Source organism: Schistocerca serialis, chromosome 1 (genome assembly GCF_023864345.2).
Source record: "Schistocerca serialis cubense isolate TAMUIC-IGC-003099 chromosome 1, iqSchSeri2.2, whole genome shotgun sequence".
Lineage (NCBI taxonomy): Eukaryota > Metazoa > Arthropoda > Insecta > Orthoptera > Acrididae > Schistocerca > Schistocerca serialis.
This window is the reverse complement of record NC_064638.1, coordinates 241,475,688-241,500,129: the sequence shown is the minus strand read 5'-3', so window position 1 is coordinate 241,500,129 and position 24,442 is coordinate 241,475,688. Positions and strand designations below refer to the sequence as shown.

Here is a 24,442-nt window from a genome sequence, read left to right as displayed (position 1 = left end):
GATAAACAAAGTAAGAGTCTACGGAATATCAGACCAGCTGTGTGGCTGGATTGAAGAGTTTTTAGCAAACAGAACACAGTATGTTGTTCTCAATGGAGAGACGTCTATAGACGTTAAAAAACCTCTGGCGTGCCACAGGGGAGTGTTATGGGACCATTGCTTTTCACAATATATGTAAATGACCTAGTAGATAGTGTCGGAAGTTCCATGCGGCTTTCCGCGGATGATGCTGTAGTATACAGAGAAGTTGCAGCATTAGAAAATTCCAGCGAAATGCAGGAAGATCCGCAGCGGATAGGCACTAGGTGCAGGGAGTGGCAACTGACCCTTAACATAGACAAATGTAATGTATTGCGAATACATAGAAAGAAGGATCCTTTATTGTATGATTATAGGATAGCGGAACAAACACTGGTAGCAGTTACTTCTGTAAAATATCTGGGAGTATGCGTACGGAACGATTTGAAGTGGAATGATCATATAAAATTAATTGTTGGTAAGGCGGGTGCCAGGTTGAGATTCATTTGGAGAGTCCTTAGAAAATGTAGTCCATCAACAAAGGAGATGGCTTACAAAACACTCGTTCGACCTACACTTGAGTATTGCTCATTAGTGTGGGATCCGTACCAGGTCGGATTGACAGAGGAGATAGAGAAGATCCAAAGAAAAGCGGTGCGTTTCGTCACAGGGTTATTTGGTAAGCATGATAGCGTTACGGAGATGTTTAGCAAACTCAAGTGGCAGGCTCTGCAGGAGAGGCGCTCTGAGTCGCGGTGTAGCTTGCTGTCCAGGTTTCGAGAGGGTGCGTTTCTAGATGAGGCATCGAATATATTGCTTCCCCCTACTTATACCTCCCGAGGAGTTCACGAATGTAAAATTAGAGAGATTCGAGCGCGCACGGATTCTTTTCGGCAGTCGTTCTTCCCGCGAACCATACGCGACTGGAACAGGACAGAGAGGTAATGACAGTTTCACGTAAAGTGCCCTCCGCCACACATCGCTGGGTGGCTTGCGGAGTGTAAATGTAGATGTAGATGTAGAATTGTTACGTAAGCCAAAACGTAGCGTGTCGTTTATACATTTCCCCTTAAGACTTTCTGTTCATGGCGGAGAGTACCAAATTCAGTCTTATTTCGTTTCCAAGAAGTACCAAACCCCTGTAGCCAATCTTTGCTGCTCTTACTAATGACGTCACACACAACATGACATTGTACGTTGTAAGGACGTGTCTGGCGATTTTTATGTTCATAGCGAGTTTTCAATTAAGTTGTGGACTCCGATATATCAGATGAATACTGTGAATCACCAACAGAAACTCCAGAACAATTCTTAACAAACTTACCACAATTTTCTACCGAAAGGTTCCCAACCCATTTTTATTTATGCATTAACAACTGAACAAATAAACATTTAAAAAGCATTTCCCGTGTTATGTCTCAACATCTGTCTAAATATAACAACAAAGCTACAAAACATATTCTAATGCTACTGTGGCTATAAAACTTTTTTGTCTATCCCGTTAAATTACGTTTTATTGATTTGGTACTCTTTGTAAATGAGCTTCTCATGTGTCCTAAGAATGTTTTTCATGCGAGCTCAGGATTTTCTGCAAGTCGTACGACGCTATCAGGATGGTAAATGTGGAAAAACTATTAAACTCTACTAAAACACATTTATTCTCGTAACAACGAAAGCCATGAAATATCGTATCAAATTTTGAACATAAAGTTTCAAGATGGCACTGACCTGCCACATAGCATTATTTTTTTAATGTGCTGTATGATTTCGTGGAGCACATACGTCCGATTCACTGCGAAAAATGATACACGAACAAGCTGAATGTTTCTAACCATGTCTATAGTGTATAAATAAATACAGTCCCTCACTTGTGAGGTTCCTGGAAAGGAGGAGATGGTGATTTGATTTTCCTAAAATACATCCACTGTGTCATCTTTTAAGCGCACTTGGTTGCTCACAGCCACCTATGTATCCAGCCCATAGTTCGTAATAATTTTTTCCAAGTAACAAAAGCTTCTCCCTAAATGCTAGTTGGGGACAGATGTGTGACACAAACGTCACAATGCTCGAAAGTGTGTTACGTAAGTGGGACACCGACACCGCACATGTTAAATAGCTATCTTTCATTCTCTAGCCTGATACACAAAGATGGAAATACACTTTGGAAGTATAAAGTTTCTTCTTTAATCTAATTACAAACTACAAAGGTGGCACATGAACTTTAAATTTCAATTCATTTTTAGTGGAAAATGTTCTTCGTTGACAATTATTTCTATATTTAACAATAATAGAATAGGACAGCTGCTGCCGTCCACCTCTGCAATACACCTAGTTTCTTCTTTGATTTGAGGCAATAACGGTTTCTCGTTTAAACAGTTTCATATAACTTCCATATATCTTGCAACAAAACGAAGGCGATGGCCGTTTATGGGGAAAAACTAAACTACGTCGAAAATTGTACCGTTTACTACTGACTGTAAGGCGAACCTTAATTTTTAAGCATTTTTTTTAAAAAAATAACAAATTACCGTTCTTTTATTATTAAGCTGAAAAGCCAGACTAAAAAATATCTTATTTTATAAAACCGAAATGACCTTTAAAATACCTGAATATTGTCATCTGAACTTTCTTCTTCTTATTCTTCGTCCTCATAGTTGTACTTTTTAATCATAAGACGGCCTTCACTGCCATCAGGAGCGTCACTTATGCCGCACTTCTTGAAAGATTTAACAATAATATCTTCTCTCACTCTAGACCACGACTGTTTAATCCAGTGACACACTTGTATGATTTATAGCCCGCATCATATGAACACCTTTTATTCAAGTTCACTGGCACCGTAGACTGCAACGACGCTTCTTAGGCTAGATGGCGGGGTGGGAGCGAGATATTCTTAGCAAGCTTGTGTATCCCCGAAACACATGTTTGTCCCATCGGTGCACTGCTGTCACCAGTTGATCCCATGGTGCCAGACAGAGAGTTTTCCCTCGTCATCGCAAATATATACATTTTAAAGACTGGCGGGAATTTTAAATCAAACACTGGACATTTTTATATTAATTTCGAGTATAAGACGCACCTGAATTGAAGAAAAAAACAAGAAGTGTAAATGATGGGGATGATTTCGCAAGCAAAATAAAGTAAGCGATGGAATGGTAATATATAAATAATGTCGTTTTCGTACCGGAGTGTGATTAAGAAGCATAAAAAAAAAATCCTTTGTCGGAAATAGGGTCACCTTCTCGATCTAAACAATCAGTGACAGTCAAGATTTCCCACATATTTATGAGAAAACGCATCCACGTACAACATAAACCTCTTGCCACGGTGTCGATGCAGTAGTGTCGAACAAGTGAGTGTTGTCCTGTAATAATATCGGCATGGTTTCAGAAATATTTGCACACAGACAGAGCGTAGGCGGAATGTCTCGCAATGTTGTTTGATATTCAGTGATCGCGACAGTTTGCCACGATCGCCAGTGGACAGGATGGAGATAGCTGCTGCGTATAAAGGCCTGGTATCCTACGAATGTGATTCTCTATTGCCTCGGTGGACGACGGTTTCGAACATAGATTTCCATCCGCAGTTTATTTTTCCCCTTGAATCCGCTAAAATGGAAGACTTGAACGAATCGGTTCCATAATCGCTTGACAGCCGTGGGTTGCTGATCAACGCTATGAATAACATCCTTTAATGACCCAAATAAGTGGAAGTCCGAGGGGGCTAGGTCAGGTGTGACAGCCGTGGATGGTCTCCCCGACCGCTGCAAATCGTGGAGCTCCGCCGAACCGCCCTCTGATCACCTCACCCTCCGTTCCCTGAGACTAACTGTACTTCTGTCAACAGGAGTGGTCCATAGACTTTGCACAAACCTTTGTGAATGCTCCTCACAGTTTCTTTCTCTGCAGTGAGAAATTCAATAACAGCATGTTGCTTGTAACGTGCATCACGTACAAACGCCATTTTGAAACTGTCCTGCAGCTACGCTATCTGTCGTAAGTGACGGAAACTTGGCCCGCTCACTCAGGAGACTTCAAGTAATACATATGTAACGTTTCGCATTCGTACCATTGTTTTCGCCTGAGAAAAAATATACGGTACATTACTTTCTGGGCAACCCTCGTGCAATGTAGAGTAACTCCGATGTAGGTATATAAGCAGTGATATGTAGGCAAGTGATTAGTGTAGCATTCGTGTATTTCCGACGTGCGTGCAGTAAATGCGGAAACGTGAACTACGGCGACGTTATTATTTCTTGGCTGTCGAAGGATAAACACGGGTAGACATCCATTGGAGAATGAAGTATGTGTATGCGGGAGTGCTGTCATCCAACGTCACCTCGTCCCAAGAAGTTCAAGAGTCAGCTATCTGTTGATAAGGTGATGTTCATCCTGCTCTTTGATTACAGGTGCCCATTGCTTATTGATTTCAAGGACCTGGTCTCTCCATCACTGGGTAAGGGTACGCTCGCGGCCATCACAGCTACGGTCTCTTAAAAAATTCCTAGAAGGGTACACGATTCCTGTCGGACGAAGGTGTGCAGCAGGCAGTTACGAACTTCTTCACACAGTAGTATATAGTGATTTACCAACCGAGTGTCACCATCCTGATGCGCCGGCGGAATGATTGCCTCGATGCTCACGGCGTTTCTTGACTGTACAATTTCTGAAAGGGAGCTTTTTGATCGTCCCTTATATCCTTATACACAGAATGTACACATGCTTCTGGCTACCTAAATTTTTTTGGTTGCGCTGAAAAGCTAATCATCCGAGTAGACGTGGAGGTAGTACAACTTGACGTGTGTTGAATGCGGTCTCCGCAGTGTTGCAACTTCAGTTATCAGCAGTGCACATCTCTGTATTCCCATACTTCAGCAGGTTTCTAGTATTAAGCCATGATATAGTTTACGTTTGCCACATCAGTAATTACTACAGAGGCTGGCTGAATTGTTTGACTGACTAAAGCCAATAAATAAGTAAAATTTTTAAGAAGTACGTACGCATATGTGAACTGGGGTGACTGGTGGTACATCGGCTTTCGTATATTTCTCGAAAAGAGTACGATGCTAAAATTACAGAGACTTACTTCACACAGAGGCTTAACAACAATTGTTCTTTCCGCGCCACATCTGTAAGTGGAAGAGAAAAGGGAGGAAGGGATAGTTGTACACAAAGTACCCTCCAGTACGCAACATGAAATGGCAGAGAGGAGGAAAACTGTTTCACGAAATTTTAACCCTGGATAGCTGAGGGCAGTAGGAACCAAAAGTTGTGTAGGTCAACAAAGCGCCATTTTTAAACTACAGAAACTTGGCGCCACGCGCTTCGATTGGCCGTGGAATTGCCCTGTTGGCGTTCACCGGGTGACGGGCCGCGCTGTGGTTGTCGGTTCACACATACAAACGTCCATCGCCCCGACACTGCCCCTACGTGATACGCACACGTGTCGGTTAGGTCTTCCTCTTTGTCTCCACCTCACGTCAGAGGCATTCGCAAGTAAGTATCGCTTCGGAGCACACACACGTCAGCTACGATTTAGTCATACAGTAAGCATGGCGGCACAATATTCTTTTGAAGAACAATGACATATTGTTTTTGTTTATGAGCTAGCCGACGGTAATGCGCATGAACCTCGACGCTTGTATGACGAACGGTACGCAGCAAGAGGCCACCCACACCCGCAAACGCTTATAGCAATTCACCGGCGTCTTGGCGAAACTGGCTAGTTAGCGGGATATCATGGTGACGCTGGAAGACCTCGAACACGACGGAATGTTGCATTTTCAGAGTCTGTTCTCGAGCTCTTTGAGGAAGCACCTACGACAAGTACTCGAAAGGGGGGTTACTCATCGGTTAGTCTGCGAGGTTTCGAGGGATGACGGCCAGCATCCATTTAGTTTCCGCTCTTTTCAAGACCTAAATCCTGTGGTGAACTATGAAGACAGGATAGGGTTTTGCCGGTGGTTTGTATTACGTGTTGCATGACATGCCGACTTCCCCGCCATTGTGTTGTTTACCGATGAGTGCAGCTTCCATCGGGATGGCCTTCACAGCACACGAAAGGTTAATTACTGGGCAAGGGAAAATCCTCACGTCACGTACGTCCCCGGACACCAGGAACGATTTTCTCTCAATATTTGGGCAGGTATTGTGGGTGACCATCTGATTGTGCCGGTCCATCTACCTCCTCGACTTACCAGGGCAAAGTACCTTCACTTTTTGCAATAAATTCTACCCGGATCCTGGACATACGGCTACGCATGTGGTCGCAGCATGATGGCGTGCCCGCACATAACAGCTGTGCTGTGCGCGGATATTTAAATGAACACTTCGACTACCGGGTAGTTGGCAGAGGTGCTCGTAGGACAAGGGCCCCGCCATCACCATACCTCACACCACTGGACTTTTTCCCGTGGGGATTCTTAAAAGTTCTAGTTCACCCACCAGGACGCGAATCACCTAGAAACGAAAGGAATTATTGGATCGCATTCAACATGCCGCCATTCACATCAGGCGAATGCCAGGAATCTCATAAAGAGTTCGGTAAAACACCGGTTGATGTTACCAAGCCTGTATAGCGTCAGAGCGTCACCATATTGAGCACCTGCTTTAAGTAAATAGTGTCTCAGCTACAAAAAAGGCCCTTTTTATGGCCAACGCAATTTGTAAAAGACTTTCTGTACGCAAAATAACAGCTATTTGCGGGTTTGTTCCCGGTACGTCTTCTCATCAAACTACAATGAATGTGTCGGGATCCCGGCCAATTCGCCCCCAGGCCCCCAGAGTGGAAGGCTGGTGCGCTACCACCGAGCGTGCGGGACGCGATCTGCGGCAGGCAAAGCATTCGAGATCATGTGTTGTCCAGAACATCTGACAACAGGGCAATCCTGCGGCCAATCGGAGCGCGTAGTTTAAAAATTGTGCGTTGTCTACCTGCACAACGTTAGTAATTTTGGTTTCTACTGGCATCAGCTATCCAGGGTTAAAATTTCGTGACATATTTTTTCTCCACCCTGTGTATGAACGTAAATTTATCGAATTTCTGTGATAGGCAGACCATGGCCGAAATTATGGAAAAACAACTCATTTATTCCCTGCAGTGCCACTCGCACTGAGCCAGAGAGCTACCGAAGCAGGAATCAGATGCAACGTTGTCGGGTTGTGGAAACCATTATGTTAGGGGCGATCAGAAAGTTCCATTCTGAGGTGGTTGCTGCAGAATATATGCAGTGTAGGCCGACTCTGGTGCTGGTGTATAAACACCGACATGTAGGAAGGGATCAGTGCGGCATTCGTGTCTTTCTGACGTGCATACGGTGAATGTAGAAACGTTAACTATTGCGAGATTGGCCCGCAGCTCGTGGTCGTGCGGTAGCGTTCTCGCTTCCCGTGCCCGGGTTCCCGGGTTCGATTCCCGGCGGGGATCAGGGATTTTCTCTGCCTCGTGGTGGCTGGGTGTTGTGTGATGTCCTTAGGTTAGTTAGGTTTAAGTAGTTCTAAGTTCTAGGGGACTGATGACCATAGATGTTAAGTCCCACAGTGCTCAGAGCCATTTGAACCATTTATTGCGAGATTATTATCAAACCCTTCGAGACAGGACCAAAGTACTGTTATTCTCTTCTTGGATGCCGAAGGACAAACCCCAGTAGACATCTATCGGTGAATGAACAATGTCTAGCAGGCAGCAAACTTTTCGTCAGTCGCTTGCACCACCAGTCTGTGAATTGTGTAAATCTTGTTCTGTGTGTATCGTATTTCCTGAAGCGGAAATTGGGAACCATCCGAGCATTTGCCAGTTTGAGCGTGAGAAACAGCTTAAAAACCAGTACACAAGCCCGGGTCGGTATCTCGCTGCTCGGTTGCAATCCTGGTGTGTCTCACGTTCCCGCCTCGAAAGCTAGCGCTCTACGCCTCACGCTATGCGAGCAACTTCTCACTCGCACACGATGACTCGTTTATTCTGTCAGTTGTTTAAACTAGATCCGATATACACAACCATATCTCTCGAAGAAGACCAGTTCTGTGCGATAAAACCTGCTCTGTTTCCAAAAACTTGGCCAATTTTATCGCGATATTATCAATAATATAAGGAAATACCAAGTGCTAGTAGGATTCGCGGTTTGAGCGTTCTGTAGAAACTTAATTATGTGTACAGACAGTTCATCCATCCCGAGAATAGAAGATCTCGACGATTTTTGCCCATTATCGATACGGTTTGGCAACTGACGATTAGACGGAGTGTCGGATAACAAATCACGAAAAAAATGTCTTTTTTCGTGTCATCAAATCAACAATTTTGAGATTTTTTTTCTTTACATATACTGTGAACCTGTGATTCTTGCCAGATTTCATGATTCTAGGTCAAAGGCAAATACGCCACAGCTTTTGACGAGTGACTTTCCGAGTATCAAAATATATGACATACATGATCGTATCTTTAGATTTTATTGACTGAGAGGCTTAAAGTTTTTACACTGCCAACATACTCTAGAACTTAGTACGTGATACAAAGTTCGACTTGATACGTCTATCCGTTCCTGACGAAAAGAGGTCTTAACAGACGGACTGACGGACGAAAAATACAAAAAACTATTTTTTGTCATATAATTATAAATTAACCCTTTTACGATTTTTTAAAATTTACGTGTACTGTGAAACCTTACTTCTTGCCAAATAACGTGACGTTATGCCAACGGGAAGGTTTCGTGAGTGACGGTGCGACTATCAAAATACTTTACACAAACGACTGTATCTTTTGAGTGATTGAATTGACTTACAAGCCTAAGTTTGTTACACCATCAAGGGACGGTAGACCTTAGTATGTGGCATAAATTTCAAGTTGGCATCTCTACCCATTTCCGAAAAAAGGAGGTATTATAGTCAGACGGACAAACGGACGGACAAGCAGACAGACAATTAACAAATTGATCCAATATTGGTTCCGTTTCTATCGACTGAGGCATGGAGGCTAAAAATGGTGCCTATTAACGCTTTTATCTGTAATTTCAATGAGATATTTATTGTATGTACTTCGTTCATAGAGACTTCAAACCCAGTCCACTCAGCATCGTTCGCTTCTGCTGTAATTTGCAAACAATTGCACTCCGTCTTCAGGCCACGAGTGGCCTAGCGGGACCTCAGCATCGTTCGCTTCTGCTGTAATTTGCAAACAATTGCACTCCGTCTTCAGGCCACGAGTGGCCTAGCGGGACCATCCGACCGCCGTGTCATCCTTAGTGGAGGATGCGGATAGGAGGGGCGTGGGGTCAGCACACCGCTCTCCCGGTCGTTATGATGGTATTCTTGACCGAAGTCCGTACTATTCGGTCGAGTAGCTACTCAATTGGCATCACGAGGCTGAGTACACCCCGAAAAATGGCAACAGCGCATGGCGGCGTGGATGGTAACCCATCCAAGTGCTGACCACGCCCGACAACGTTTAACTTCGGTGATCTCACGGGAACCGGTGTATCCACTGCGGCAAGGCCGTTGCCCTGCAAACAATTGATGAAGCTTTAACATTTGGCTTCCTCCTTCTCTCACCTTTTCCGTAACCATTGTCATCCCTTTCTCCTTCTCATAGTCTTATTCTATTTCCTGGCCTCTGTCCCGTAGTGGAGTTGGCATGTTTATTTTTGGATTTAACAACGTAAGTGGTAGAAGCTGGTTGATGCCCTTCCTATTCGCAACTCTTCTCCCCTCCCTTCCCCTACCCTACCTTTCCCTTCCCTTCCCGGCCATAATGCCCCCCCCCCCCCCAAACCCTCCCTCCCTCGTGATGGAATTTGTGTACCCATTTTGTCTGCGCCTAGTGCTATCTTAAGTGAGGACGTGCGAAAGTTTTTTCTAGATGTTTGCAAATCGTCTAAATGAGGCGGAACTTGGGTAGTAGGTCAGTACTTTCCTAGCTTGAATTGGGAAACCGCGTAAAAGCCACATCTAGTCTGACAGGCACACCGGCCTCGCCGTTAACCCTCGGATTTGATCAGAGACCAGCGCGCAACTGCCGGCAACGGCGTGCTAACGCGCGTTGCTCTCCGGACAGGTTTCTCCTTCTCACCGCATCACATTTAACTACGTTAAGAGCCCGCCATTGCAGCTGCTAGGGAAGGCCTTTTTCCACGATCTGTCTGCGATGTACCAGCACGCACTGCTTTGAGTTGAAGCGTGGCTGTACGTACGGTCGTCACGTGACAAAGTTAGTTTCCAGCTACGGCCGGGTTTACAGTTCGCTTTATCGATTAATAGGGGCGCAAGGCCAAATATAGTGTTGCTGTTGTTTTAAATCACTCGACATGGATGTGACCCGTGCCCCTGCGTTGCTACGCCGGGCTGCGGCACGCAGTACAGCAACGCTGGACAACGGCAGATCCACCGTCAATTACGTCAAATATGCGTCCGCAGCCGCACCGCCAATCAGCCCCCAATTGAGTTGGTGGTTTCCGCCTTAATCCCGCTTTCACCATTCCTGCCGGCCCACGAAACGCAGCCAACACAGACCCCTGCGTCACTAGCGTTTATGCAAACGGCGCTGCATTTACCACTCGTACGATAATGTGATCCCTTGCGCGGTCGCGTGAATTCGCGACTCTGGCACACAGAGACTTGTGCATCTGCTGCAGGTTCCTAGAGCATATTCTAAGCTAGTCCGCCCGGCTAACCGTGCGGTCTAACGCGCTGCTGCCCGAGCGCGCAGGTGTGCCGGTCCCCGGCACGAATCCGCCCGGCGGATTAGTGTCGAAATGATAATTAAATCAAGACCCTAAGCTGTCGACAGGCGTTGATATACATCAACGGGAACAGTTGAAAATGTGTGCCCCGACCGGGACTCGAACCCGGGATCTCCTGCTTGCATGGCAGACTCCATATCCATTAGAGCCACCGAGGGCACAGAGGATAGTGCGACTGCAGGTATTTATCCCTTGCACGCCCCTCCGTGAAACCCACATTCCCAACTTAATGTCCACACACTACATTCGTAGTGCCCCTGCCCATTACACTCATTACTCACGGCAGACAATCTTACCGAGTCCCGTAAGAGTTCGGGCACTGCCTGTGCATCCAGCACAGAAGAAGGTCAAAGGCCGGTTAGCCTTAACTACACTACTGGTCATTAAATTTGCTACACCAAGAAGAAATGCAGATGATAAACGGGTATTCATTGGACAAATATATTATACTAGAACTGACATGTGATTACATTTTCGCACAATTTGGGTGCATAGATACTGAGAAATCAGTACCCAGAATAACCACCTCTGGCCGTAATAACGGCCCCCATCCCCGCAATTCGTTTTTTCCTCACCTTCCCCCCCTTTCGTTACCCGTCGTCCGTCCAGGTCCCCCCCCCTCCCAATCTGACCTCCGCTGTGGTATATCATATTTGTGAAAATTTTTTAGTGCAGTGTTCAAGTGAATGTTCAGTGTTGTTCGTCTTTCCAAAGTACTGCGAACAGAAACAATGCTGTCGCTGCGTGTAAATTTTATATCTCTTGCGAACAGAAACCAGACTGTCGCCGTGTTTTTTAAATTGTACGTCTATTCTTTTACCTGTCTGCTTCTTATGTATTTTATTAGCATCATCAACCCTTTGTTTTATGTTTTAAGTTCCACGATTTTCCGCCATTTTACCATTTAAGTCACCGATTTTATCGCCTGTTTTCATTATTTATTATCTTCGTCTTTTTAAAACAAATTCTGTAGGCTGAAGAGCGGCATACTCAGCTGCTGCCAGCCCGCCCCCTTCAGGGGGAATCGAAACTCAATAATGGGAAAAAAAGGTCAGTCTGGCCACTCACGGTAACAGGTGAAAAGTGTTCTGCTCACATGTTGGATGCACAAATGCACTCACCACAAAAATCAACATACAATGATCACTTGAAACAGGCGTGACTAGGGCAAGCGAAAGTCGTATTTCGGACAGTGTAAAAGGTAAAGTTTACGTTCCGTAATTGTTACACGCATTGAATGAGAACGAGCACTACAAAAGAAGTCAGTGTAGTGAATGCTCCTCACTCAGGCTGAGGATGAAACTAACTGTTTCCAAAGTAATGTAGTTTGATTAGGTATAGTTTAAATTTAACAAGCATAATTTTATGTACTGTACTCCGCGAAATTCACATGTTTATGTCGAGCGCGTCATTGCTCTTGGATTTCATGTCTGACACGAGTTATCACCAAGAGGACTGACTCGACCTTCCTTTTTCAATGTTTAGATTACTGGCAGGGGTTACCTTGAGATGCAGGACTCATTGATTTTACTTTCCATTCGCGCTTTGTTTTGTGATCAACCTTTTTTCTTCCTACAAGATGGCGCTCCACCTCGCTTTCAAAGGGATCTCCGCACATATCTGTGCACTGGGTCGTTGGTTTGGACAAAGGGGTCCAATTGAGTTCCCCGCTCATTCTCCAGATATGACCCCACTTGATTTTTACTTTTAACGTACGTGCAAGAACGTTGTGCACAGCAGAAAGCCACGCACACTAGCAGAATTGCACCATGAAATTGAAACAAATTGGCAAGCAGTTCCTACAGCTGCTCTGTAACATGTGTCCTTGGATGTATCGCATCGTCTAATTTTTGGAGGCAGGTGGGTTTGCAGTTTGAACACACATTGTAACTATTTGGCTTCGAGTCATTGTAATACTGATGATACTATATAATCTCATCTTTATCAAAGTTTGTGTAAAATTTTTCAGCTACTATTTACAATAGTTTACATTAGAACTACATTTGCGGTATCTATATTACTATTTCAAACTGAAGCCAATGGCATCTCGTACATGCATTCGCAGTTATCTCACAAGCGGATTTCTTGCGCACGCATCTTTACTGGAATGATCTTTCTCTTGCTACCGTATATTTCCACACTTGTAAGTTTTAGCTGTTAATGGTATTCACCGCGTACTGAATGTTTGTAATTAAAGTGAAGCTACTCACAGCGGTCCAGTATGGTCTATAATTATCGTATGACAACGAAACTTGTTACGACATTCTAATACGTTAATGCGAAACCGATCTACGCTGGGAAAAAATTTGTCGCAATTTTGGCCACAGGATGCAAATCTGGTGCTGTCAGTGCAAAAAGACGTATAGAAACGTTTCCGTATGTAATGGGTTAGGAACGGGACGTGGGCAGAAAAGGTCAAACAAGCGAGAAAAGCATAATGTCGAAATTATTATTACTAACTGCTACTTACACAATTTGTTTAATATGAACGCAGGAGACGCCGACGAGATGCTGTACAGCGCCAGATTTGCACACGGTGGCCAATATTCGAACTAATTAATTTTCAGCGTAATTTAGTCCCACATTAACGCATTCGCATATCAATTTCTTAGCCTTAAAATAATTACAGCCCACATTGCAACTCCATGAGTAGCTGCACTTTAATTATAACCACACGGTGTAATATAATAACAACAATTTCATTGTAGTCATAGACAACTAAAATAATAAATCACGTCTTGCTAAGGACTGGTGTAAATATTTTCACCTGACGCCATCCCAGTGTCGACGGCTGTATCAGTTTAAATTAGTTCTGTTAGCAATAGTCAAATTTAGGTCCACCATGTGATTTTTCTTTCGTATCATAAAGAAATTCCTGAAATTTTTCATCTGAGTATATGACATTTTGACCACATTTATCAATTTTCATCTACTTTCACGGAAAATTCCCTGAAATTTATCTATGAGAGGCATTCAAAAGTAAAGCAACAATTTTTATTCTCGGCCAATTTCGATTGAAAAATTTCGGAATTTGTTGTAGAACATCGTGGAATATTCCCACTTCAATCCCCCACAGGCCTAGTTTATGAATTTCCGAAAGGCGGCGGCGCTATGCGTAGACTGCAAGGAGCATTCCAAGGAGAGAGCTGTCATTGAATTATTTTTTTTTTTTCGTCATCGCACCGAGTTCGCGCAAACCTGTCCTTTCTCCCGCGTTCCGGCCGGCCGCATACACCTGTGCTGCCCTTAGGAAATTCAAAAAACGGCGTCAGTGTGTGCGTCGCTACAAAAATGCAAATGAGCTGCTTCTTCACGACAACGCAAGGCCTCACCCAAGTCCGCGCATCCGAGAAGAGCTCACAAAACTTCACTTAACTGTTCTCCCTCCATTCACCATACAGCCCGGATCTCGCACCTTCCGACTTCCATCTATATGGTCCAATAAAGGATGCACTCCCCACGCAGCAATACGTGGACGAGCGCGAGGTTATTAATGTAGCAAGACTTTGGCTGCGATGTCGACCAATAGAGTGGTACGATGCGGGTATACGGGCCCTCCCAATAAGGTGGTGTAAGCCCGTCGGTGGTTATGCTGTAAAAATGGGCTTTGTACCAAAAGAATGGGGAATAATGTGGTGTATTGTAATCCTGAATAAAATCAAACTCCTTACAGAAAAAAAATGTGTCGCATTACTTAGGGAACACCTTCCTAGTTACTGCTGAGTTTCTTAAGGTGTAACATGGCCTTTAGCATAAGCAGTTAAAGCATCATATATTGAACAGCGCAGTATAAAACTAGACGATATTTTGTGTATTTCTGTCCCTGTTTTCAGGTATAAATTGTAAATCATAGGATCAGAAAGTTCCATTATTGAAGTTAAAAATTAACAGGAATATCATATTTTCGTTCCTATGGAAGCTAGAACATTACAGTACGGCCATATATTTCTGCTTTCAGTAAAACCATTTGAAGATCTCAGCAATTACGTAAAATGGAAACGAATTGTTTCTTCTTTTAATATTTAACACTTGAATAAAAATCAGGAATTTATTTCTGCTAGAGAGATGTCTACATAAAGCTGCTTTTCAAAGAAAAACCAACCATTTCCACAACCCGGAAACTTAGATTTATTTTTATAGGCCCCATTAAAAGCCCTTTTTTAAGTTAAACAGAATATCTGCAATAATTTTTTTTATTTTAAACTCTTAAGTATACAATGCGGTTACATGTGGAAAACAGTATCGTAGGAAATCCACCAAACCTTTGTTGACAAACTCTTACTCCATTTCCAAACTTTTTTAATAGCCCACATTTATGAATAGATTTCTGCAATTATTCGCTCAGTTTAGTCATTTAGTTCAGGAAACATTCTCCGTTTATTTGCTTGAACACGTGACTGTTCGTAACCTGATTGGAGACCATCATACTGCGTCCTATCGGAAGATGTTAGTGCCCAAGCCTGGTCTTCGTGGTGTGAGCTAACACGACCCTGATATTTCTCCGGCGGCTCAAAATCCCCACATAATACTGGTCCGTTGTGAGTGTATCTGGTGGTGAAGTGTTTCGTCAAAACTCTCGTCACTCCAGATCCGACAGGTGGAAATGAGCGTTGTCGCGTAACATGACAGTCCTCGCAAAATTGTCATCCACAATTTGGCTCTCCAATACGCAATCGTCGACTTCGTGTCATTGTAAATAGTTTTTTGGCAGCATTTGTCGCGTCATTTGAACATTGTAAGAATATACATAACTTCCTTCGTCAGAATTCGGTGCATGGTGCTCTTAGAAATTTTCACTTCTTGTCATCTACAGGGAATCAAGGTTCGTGAACTTGATGTCACTCTCGTTTACTAAGGTTGTATTTTCAGCAGACCGCCCAGAACGACGATTCTTTGGTGTCTTGACACAAGCAACTGAACCACTTTCGTCATAAACTGTGTTTTCTTGAGGAATTGTCAGTGAACAGAACACGTTGTAAGCAATTTGTGAAGTGTCTCTAATGGACTTCCCCCTGCTTATAATAAATTTTGACGATGACAGCGCGTTATTCGATCTAAAACCGATTTACAATGTTTCCAGACGGCAGCTGAACAGCACCAGGTGTTGCCAACCAAAAATGGTTCAAATGGTTCGAATGGCTCTGAGCACTATGCGACTTTACTTCTGAGGTCATCAGTCGCCTAGAACTTAGAACTAATTAAACCTAACTAACCTAAGGACATCACATACATCCACGCCCGAGGCAGGATTCGAACCTGCGACCGTAGCGGTCGCTCGGTTCCAGACTGCAGCGCCTAGAACCGCAAGGCCACTCCGGCCGGCATTGCCAACTGATGGGAACGAAAATGGCGCACAATTTCAATTGTTCATTCTTCCTGGGACAACCAATACTTACTGAAAAATATTCTCGTTTAAAACAGAAGTGAAAGTTTTTCGCGTTGACTGCGTCATATCTATCCAATATTTCCACCGACTTTTCGTTCTATTGGATAGCCGTAACTTTTAATGCGGGACTCATTACACACTTTTGGTGGGTCCAGTTTTCGCAGCAGAATAATTGACACGCTGGCTTTGATGTTTGTTTTAATGGGAGAAATCCCAGGGCCGTTAACGAACCTAAAAATTGGAGTCGGTAATTGGTAGCGCTGTTTTGCTGCACACCTCTATTTATCGAGCTATTTTCTACTTTTTTCCCAAAGACGTGCGCCAGCATATCTGCGTTAACGGTTGCTACAGCTGAATGGTTAATGTTTGCCTCTGTCAGAGCTGAGATTTAGTATGATTTGTTATTTGCTTCGGGTCACTGTACGAAGGAGATTTAAGGTCTTTAGTGGAAGCGTTTGTTTCATGAAAATTGTCCGAGAAGTTATTTATTCCTTCCACTTACAGGCACGTGTACTTGCTAAATGTATGTATGTTCATTTAAACCCATGTGAATGGTAGTCCATTAAATTTAATGGAGTATTCATCACGTCGCAAGAAGTGGAAAATGCACATGTGCATAATATTCCATCAGCGGTCTATTTCAAGCGCGCGTCTGATTTACAGCGGCTCTTTCTGTGTGACATTACATATTTTTCAGAAGTCACTGTTTAACAGATGTGTGGTTCGTACATTAATTCGATCATTTTGTCTGGTGTTGACTGACTCTATTACATCGGGCAGAGGATTCCTCCTCATGCAAAAAAGTGTTTTCTTTTTCTATGTTGTTATTTGAACGTATTTCGAGACTTTTGGTCGGTTTTTCATAAAATTTGCTGACTGAAAATTGTAAAGGAGGTAATGTCAAATAAAATAATTGTGTATGTGTATCAGTGAATTTATAAAATTACGTTAAATTGGAAATTACCTCTGTATAAGGTTAACTGCATTTGAAGTAAGTGTGGCGTTTTTTCTTTTCTCTCTTTTCAATCAATTTGTCAGGCTGTACAAGTACTGGCAGTTTTTTTCCTCACAGTGGCGTGAAAATGAACCTGTCACACAGCATGTGAGTTTTTCAGCAAATATTCGTGTAACTTAAGATATTTTGCACTATTTTCTGCAGTCCATAATTGTTGTTGTATGTAGAGCGACGTAACATATTCACAACACATTTTTCAGATTATTAATAAAGGAAATGAATTTCGTATATGATTCCTCTATCATTGTGAAATGCCTTTTTTATTCACAAAACGTTTTTCAGATTTTAATTCGGTGAGCCAGCATGGTGGACACTGTAAAGAGATGCCAAAATAACTTTTGTGACACGCTAAACCTGTGTGAAACTTGCCTATCGTAGGCAATTCACGACCAATTGTCGTGCAGAGAGAAATATGCAATCGTTCCATAGAAGATACTCTTTGCAAACAGTAAAAAGCAAAGCCTTTATCGATAACATTTGGCACCAGATTCTAATTGAGAAAGAAAAATTTAGGGAAATCAGTAATTCAGTAGCAAAGCTAGTCATATTCAACCAAAACTTCTTACTGAAAAGGGATTCATACTCTCAAACCCCCTGTGTGTAAACCAAATCAATTAATTAATATGCTAAACTAGTAACTGACAAACTAGATTACGAAGCAAAATTTTTGTATATATGTCAAGCCGTAAAAACACTCACAAAGCAAGTTTTTTATTTTAATCACATTAGGTACCACTTTGAGCATTCCATTCTGATGTGCACATTACAATAACAAGTTTTAAATCTAAATCTTGTAAGATTATTATGAGGGTATGCACATCAAAAGTAGGTACTGCATCCATCTAAAACTCATGAGAGATCTAACATGATTTCCGTGATTTTACACACATGTGTCAGATTCTGCCGTGACGATAGTAGTGGAGTTTTCTCATTCTTCTTAAAAATATACTAGTCTTTGACTCTGTTTGCATTACCGTATCTCCTCTATAAAATGCACTGAAGCGCCAAATAAACTGGTATAGGGATGCGTATTCAAATACAGAGATATGTAAACAGGCAAAATATGGCGCTGCGGTCGGCAAAGCCTATATAAGACAGTTAAGTATCTGGCGCAGTTGTTAGATCGGTTATTCCTGCTGCAACGGTGTTATAGTCGGCGCACGAGCGATGGGACACAGCATGTCTGAGAAAGCGATGAAGTGGAAATTTTCCGATACGACCATGAATATCAGGAATCCAGTAAAACATCAAATCTCCGACATCACTGCGGCCGGAAAAGCTCCTACAAGAACGGGATCAAAGACGACCGAAGAGAATCGTTCAACGTGACAGAAGTGCAACCCTTCCGCAAATTACTGCAGATTTCAATGACAGGCCATCAACGAGCGTCAGCGTGCGAACCATTCAACGAAACATCGTCGATATGGGCTTTCGGAGTGGAAGGCCCACTCGTGTACCCTTGATGACTGCACGACATAAAGCTTTACGCCTCTCCTAGGTCCATCAGCGCCGACATTGGACTATTGATGACTGGAAACATGTTGCCTAGACGGACGAGTCTCGTTTCAATTTGTATCGAGTGGATGGACGTGTACAAATATGGAAACAACCTCATGGACCCTGCGTGTCAGAAGGGGACTGTTCAAGCTGATAGAGGCTCTGTAATGGTGTGGAGCGTGTGCTGTTGGAGTGATATGAGACCCTTGATACGTCTAGATGCCACTCTGACAGGTGACACGAACGTGAGCATCCTGTCTGATCACCTGCATCCATTCATGTCCATTGTGCATTCCGACGGAGTTGGGAAATTCCAGCAGGACAACGCGACGTCCCACACGCCCAGAATTGCTACAGAGCAGCTCCAGGAACACTCTTCTGACTTTAAACACATCAGATGCCCATCAGCCTCCCCAGACATGAATATTATTGAGCATATATGCCAGGTGCTGTTCTGAAGAGTTCTCCACATCCTCGTACTCTTACGGATTTGTGGACAGCCCTGCAAGATTCATGATGTCAGTTTCCTCCAGCACTACTTCAGATACTACTTCCGTACCACGTCGTGTTGCGGAACTTCTGCAAAAATGGAAATTTGTGGTAAGTACCTATGGGACCAAGCTGCTAAGGCCATCAGTCCCTAGGCTTACACACTACTACTAAACTAACCTACGCTAAGGACAACACACACACACCCATGCCCCAGGGAGGACTCGAACCTCCGACGTGGGGAGCCGCTCGAACCGGGGCAAGGCTCCCCAGACCGCACGGCTGGCATTTCCGCGTACTCGCGGGGGCCCTACACGATATTAGGCATGTGTACCAGTTTCTTTGGCTCTTCAGTGTATAATGAGCAGGTTACAAGGAAGGACCTTACGACACAGACGTCCTGTTCGAGTAACCTATTCGACTCGACATCATCCAGTAGCTCGCCTTCAGTCCTGCCGTTCCTATGTCACCTGTCAACTTCGTCACTGGCGAAACGTGTTGTTCACAGAGAGATCCAGATATCGTATGACGCTAGGTGATGGTCCCGTCTGGGTGCGGAGAGAGACCCGTAGTGAGAAAGTACCTGCCAAAAAATAGCTCTGAGCACTATGGGACTTAACATCTATGGTCATCAGTCCCCTAGAACTTAGAACTACTTAAACCTAACTAATCTAAGGACATCACACACATCCATGCCCGAGGCAGGATTCGAACCTGCGACCGCAGCGGTCACGCGGTTCCAGACTGAAGCGCCTAGAACCGCACGGCCACACTGGTCGGCGAAAGTACATGCCAAATGTTGTCTAAGAAACAAGTCTTTCAGTGTTTACAGCCATACACATCTTGTCGTTGTCCATGGTCGCCTTACGGCCAGGCAGTACATCGAACAGACCCTGTTGGAGCGTGTGGTGGCTGCTGCATACGCGTCGGCCCTGAATTCCTTCTAACGTCGGGTCCTATGTGGCGGGCGCCAGCAGGGACGTCTTGCGAAGCCAGGACATTGAAGTAATGGAATGGCCGGCGGTGAATCCCGACCTAAACCTCATCGTACGTGTGTGGGACATGCTTGACAGAAGTAGTCGTGGTTGTTCTTTTCCACTACAGACTCTCCAGGAGCTCTCATGTGCTCTCATTGAAGAATGGGAACGGATATTACCAGGTGACCTTCGTAGACCTATACGGTTAAACACTCACGAAGGGCATACACGTTTTTGGAGCTTTCAAAGACCAATGAAAATCATCAAGGAAGACGGTATGAATAATTGTTTCCACATTGTTTTCGACACCTGTCGGACATTTCAGTTCTTCCTAAGTAAACGATCCAGGATGTAATGATATTCTGTTGAGAAGTTAATTTGCGAAAAATAAACGTATATTTTGGTAATATATCCAGTCCTCAATTATTGCTAATTGGAGTGCGAAAGAGAAGTGGTTCAAATGTCTTTAAGCACTATGAGACTTAACATCTGAAGTCATCAGTCCCCTAGACTTAGAGCTACTTAAACCTAACTAACATAAGGACAGCACACACATCCATGTCCGAGGCAGGATTCGAACCTGCGACCGTTGCTGCAGCGCGGTTCCGGACTGAAGCGCTTAGAACCACTCGGTCACAGCGGCCGGCTTGCGAAAGACACTCAGTCATTGATCCCCTAGTTCTTTTGAGTAGTGTGGTACCGATCTGATAGCAGTTAGTCAATCTCCGTGTAGATACTATCGTGCGGAATTTTGTGCTATCAGGCGCTGGTTAAATATTGTGGCCTATCGTACTTGATTACACCATTCAAAAATATGTGGTCTATGTCCAACTCGTTGCTACAGTCACAAACCGAAACTCGACAGCGTTTATTCTAGAGATGGGTAAATTCGTTGATCCTTGGGAACTAATCCACCACCGTTCATTTGTGCATGGTACATGGTTCTTATGAAAAATTGAAAATTGGTAGCATGGGTGACGGAGGATGGGGGATGCCAGGGGGGGGGGCACTTGCCTCCTGTCTAGAGTACAGAGTTCTTATTCATTACAGAATTCTCACACACTTGTAGAAGTAGTTTTCGTGACTCTGCAAAGCCTCTCGTTTAGCCAACTGTAGCGTTATGTAGCTGATCGCAGGGAAATAATATAAGGTGGCGTACGAAAAACCGGCTACGAGTACAGACTGCTCGCCAATTACGGAAGATCTGTTGACCGCTACGAGCAGAATAGATAAACATGTAATAAATGGGCGATAAAGAAATAACGAATAACCTAATACAAACAACAACTTCGAAACAATAGATGACGATTGGTAGGCGACAATGAGCAGTCTAGTACTCTGGGTCGAATTCTCCTGAGCCACCCTGTACCATTGAAATAATATCGTAGAAGTTACTGTATTCTCTTCACAAAAATGTGACACCAAACACACTATTATGGAGCTCGGGCTTTATTCGGTTGTAAGGTGGTCTTCCTTCCGTAACAATGAACATGCTGTTTCACCTTGGATCAAAAAAAGACGGAAAATGGCCACTATTGTGTGCCTTGCCGACTTCCTTTGCGTTTGTAATAACAAAAAACTTGCCTTCTTATAAGTATGTCTTCTGCTGTTTATCGAAATAATGAAATACGCTGATAAAATCTTTTGTTACCTGAAAAGATGTATGTATTACATACCACGTAGTTTTTATTCATTTACGTAATTATAAAATACATTTTAATTACCGGTCGAGGACGCTGAATAGGATTCGTAAAGAACGAAAGTCCAGAGTTCAAAAAGAGATTTGAAACAGATCTAGAACGGGCGTGCGCAGATAGCAAAACGAACAACAACTCGGCTACTGAACTAACTAGGAACAATCGGCATTGGAACCGCGACGGGTGGTCACGCGGAGAAAGAAGAGACCGACCGAGGGAGATAAGGACCGAGGCAGAGACGGGAACGGGACCGAGGCTGTAACGAGACCGGCCGAAGTGCCTTCGCGAGAACGAGATCGACCGTTTCCCGTTCCCGGGAAGACCGAAGTGAACTATGAAAAGACCGTTCCTTACAATTCGTTCCTGGCTCCTTCCGTTCATCATGATCAACTGTTCCTTTGGACCCATTAGGTCGCGGACGACCCGTCTCTAGTTTATTGTGTGTAAGTTATCTTTGAAACATGATTAAAATTTAGTTTTCTTATAATCGTAGCATACGTTCTGCCATAACTATTTTGTGCATACCAAGTCATGCCGCAAAGTCTTATTGTTTTCGAAAAGACAGGCCCATTCTTTGTAATACTCAGTCCTCATTAATCGCCTACAGTTTTGCGGAAAATATGCGCGCACTTTGTCAATCATACATAATTTGTTTGTCTACATTGTCTGTGATTTTCCTCTCTTTTTTTTTTTGTCCTGAAGTGATATGCCATCACTTCCCATTCACTGCTATTTTTTCCCTCTCGAAATATCTGTTAATCTGGGTATAGCTGCGTGATTCATTTTCTGAGCGAACAGAGTGCTGATTTCGAATCCATTAAAACAATATTTATTTTTTCCGTGCTATTTTGAATAAAACGTAGCGTTTACTGTTCTACAATTGATTCAGCTGTCTTAAACGAACAATAATCCCAGATTTGTTAAAGGAAGGCAAATTTCCTGCGTAGGTTGGTTTAATTTAAGGTAATCGCTTTATTCATTATGCCTGATTATTGTTTTCATTATGAAAGATCATTATCATTATGAAATAATGTGACTGGTTCAGAACAAAAAAAAAAGGATTCGCAGAAAAATGACTGCAGCTGTGGAACCAAGTTTACAAACGACAAAATCAAAGATTGGAATTACACAATTACCGGTTTCAAATGTAATTTACAGTCATTATCAGGTCTATAAATAATAAAATAAAACTGGATAAGCTAGAAAGTGAAACTGAGCGATTGAGGCCTCATACCCATTGCTGCAGGACACAGCCTTGTAACACAGGGGCACGTAACGTATAAGGGCCCCCACACACGAGCGATGGAGTGCAGCAATCCGTTGCGAGGTTGGCCAATTTGTCGATAGTTCACACGGGTTTGGCCAAATCACAGATAGCAGCGATGAAACTAGACGCATTATTAAAGTTTTTAGCTTCCTAGCAGAATGAGGAAATATGAAATGGACGTTTTAATTTAAATATTAAGGACATGTTGTACTTAAATCCCTCTCAGTTTCATGTAATCTAACTCTGCCTCATATAAGTTACCGAGTGTTTAGTAAACTAGCGGATGCCTTTGCTAACATTTCTGTTGACACTTTCTGATTTGAAAAGCAATGTGTAACTACTTGCAGTTAAATTAAGACGTTAGTAAGTGAAAAAGCAATTGACGACTTGAAGAAGTATATGCAAAATACATATGAAATATGTACACAGAAAAATTGTCATGAATGAAAATATAATGTGGACAATTCTTAAGAGAGGCGTTTCATAAGAAGTTGAATGAATTGCAGTTCCCGTTTGTTACGTAGTTGTTGCAAGCGATAGAGGGCAAATGAAGATCACTGCCACTGCTAACAAACACAGCAGTTCATTTTCCACTGCGACATTGGCTTTCGAATTACTGGATGAAATTGCTTGATAAATCGATCATGTTTGGATGGATCGAAACGAACCCACGAATGCAGACGCTTTTCTTGTTTACAGACCCGAAGATGGCTATAGATTACAGGTGAAACAGTTAATTGTACAAGTTAAATCTGTGATTGTCACCTGGTTAAATAAAAGAAGAAATAAGTGGCACATAAGTCACGGCACTTCCAAAAATTACAACTATTCATTTTCTAAAAAGCCCGTTACCAACTATTGTTTGCTCACCATTTCTTGCTTACCCCTTGTTTAATTCCTTTTTTTTTATTTACTGCATATCAGGGCTATCACGTGCTGCCCATGAAATTATGTGACTGTGACCCAAAACATGTGTGTTCAAAGTGTTAAACACTGAAAGTGCTCTTTTTATTCTGGTGTCTATAACCAGATGAGTCATCAACTTCCTCTAGTCGTGACACTAAGAGCACATACGTTTCGTATAGTTCCTCACATGCATGTAGGTGCAAAAAAATTTAGATGAAAATCTGTTTGCGCCCTAGTTATGTACGTTAGAACGGCCTTCTATGCTGCGTCGGTAACCATGCGCAATATTGCTGAAGCCTCCGTGAAAATATCAAAAGACACTTCTTTACTTAATTAAATAACTCTTAATGGACGCAGACTATAACATGATATGATACACTGAATTCGTGGTTGAGAGAATCATACCGGAAGAAATTTTCTGTAATCATCAGAGCCACTCCTGCAAGACTGTCAGTGTCGAT

At 43.2% G+C, this 24,442-nt stretch overlaps 1 protein-coding gene and 1 pseudogene across 3 annotated transcripts in view; one reads left to right on the top strand and one right to left on the bottom strand.

Moving 5' to 3' along the window:
- The window catches only part of LOC126466830 (ras-related protein Rab-37-like), a 338,533-nt gene that overhangs the window by 205,307 nt on the left and 108,784 nt on the right, over positions 1-24,442 (top strand). The window lies entirely within an intron of this gene.
- Positions 9,394-9,511, bottom strand: LOC126419874 (5S ribosomal RNA; annotated as a pseudogene).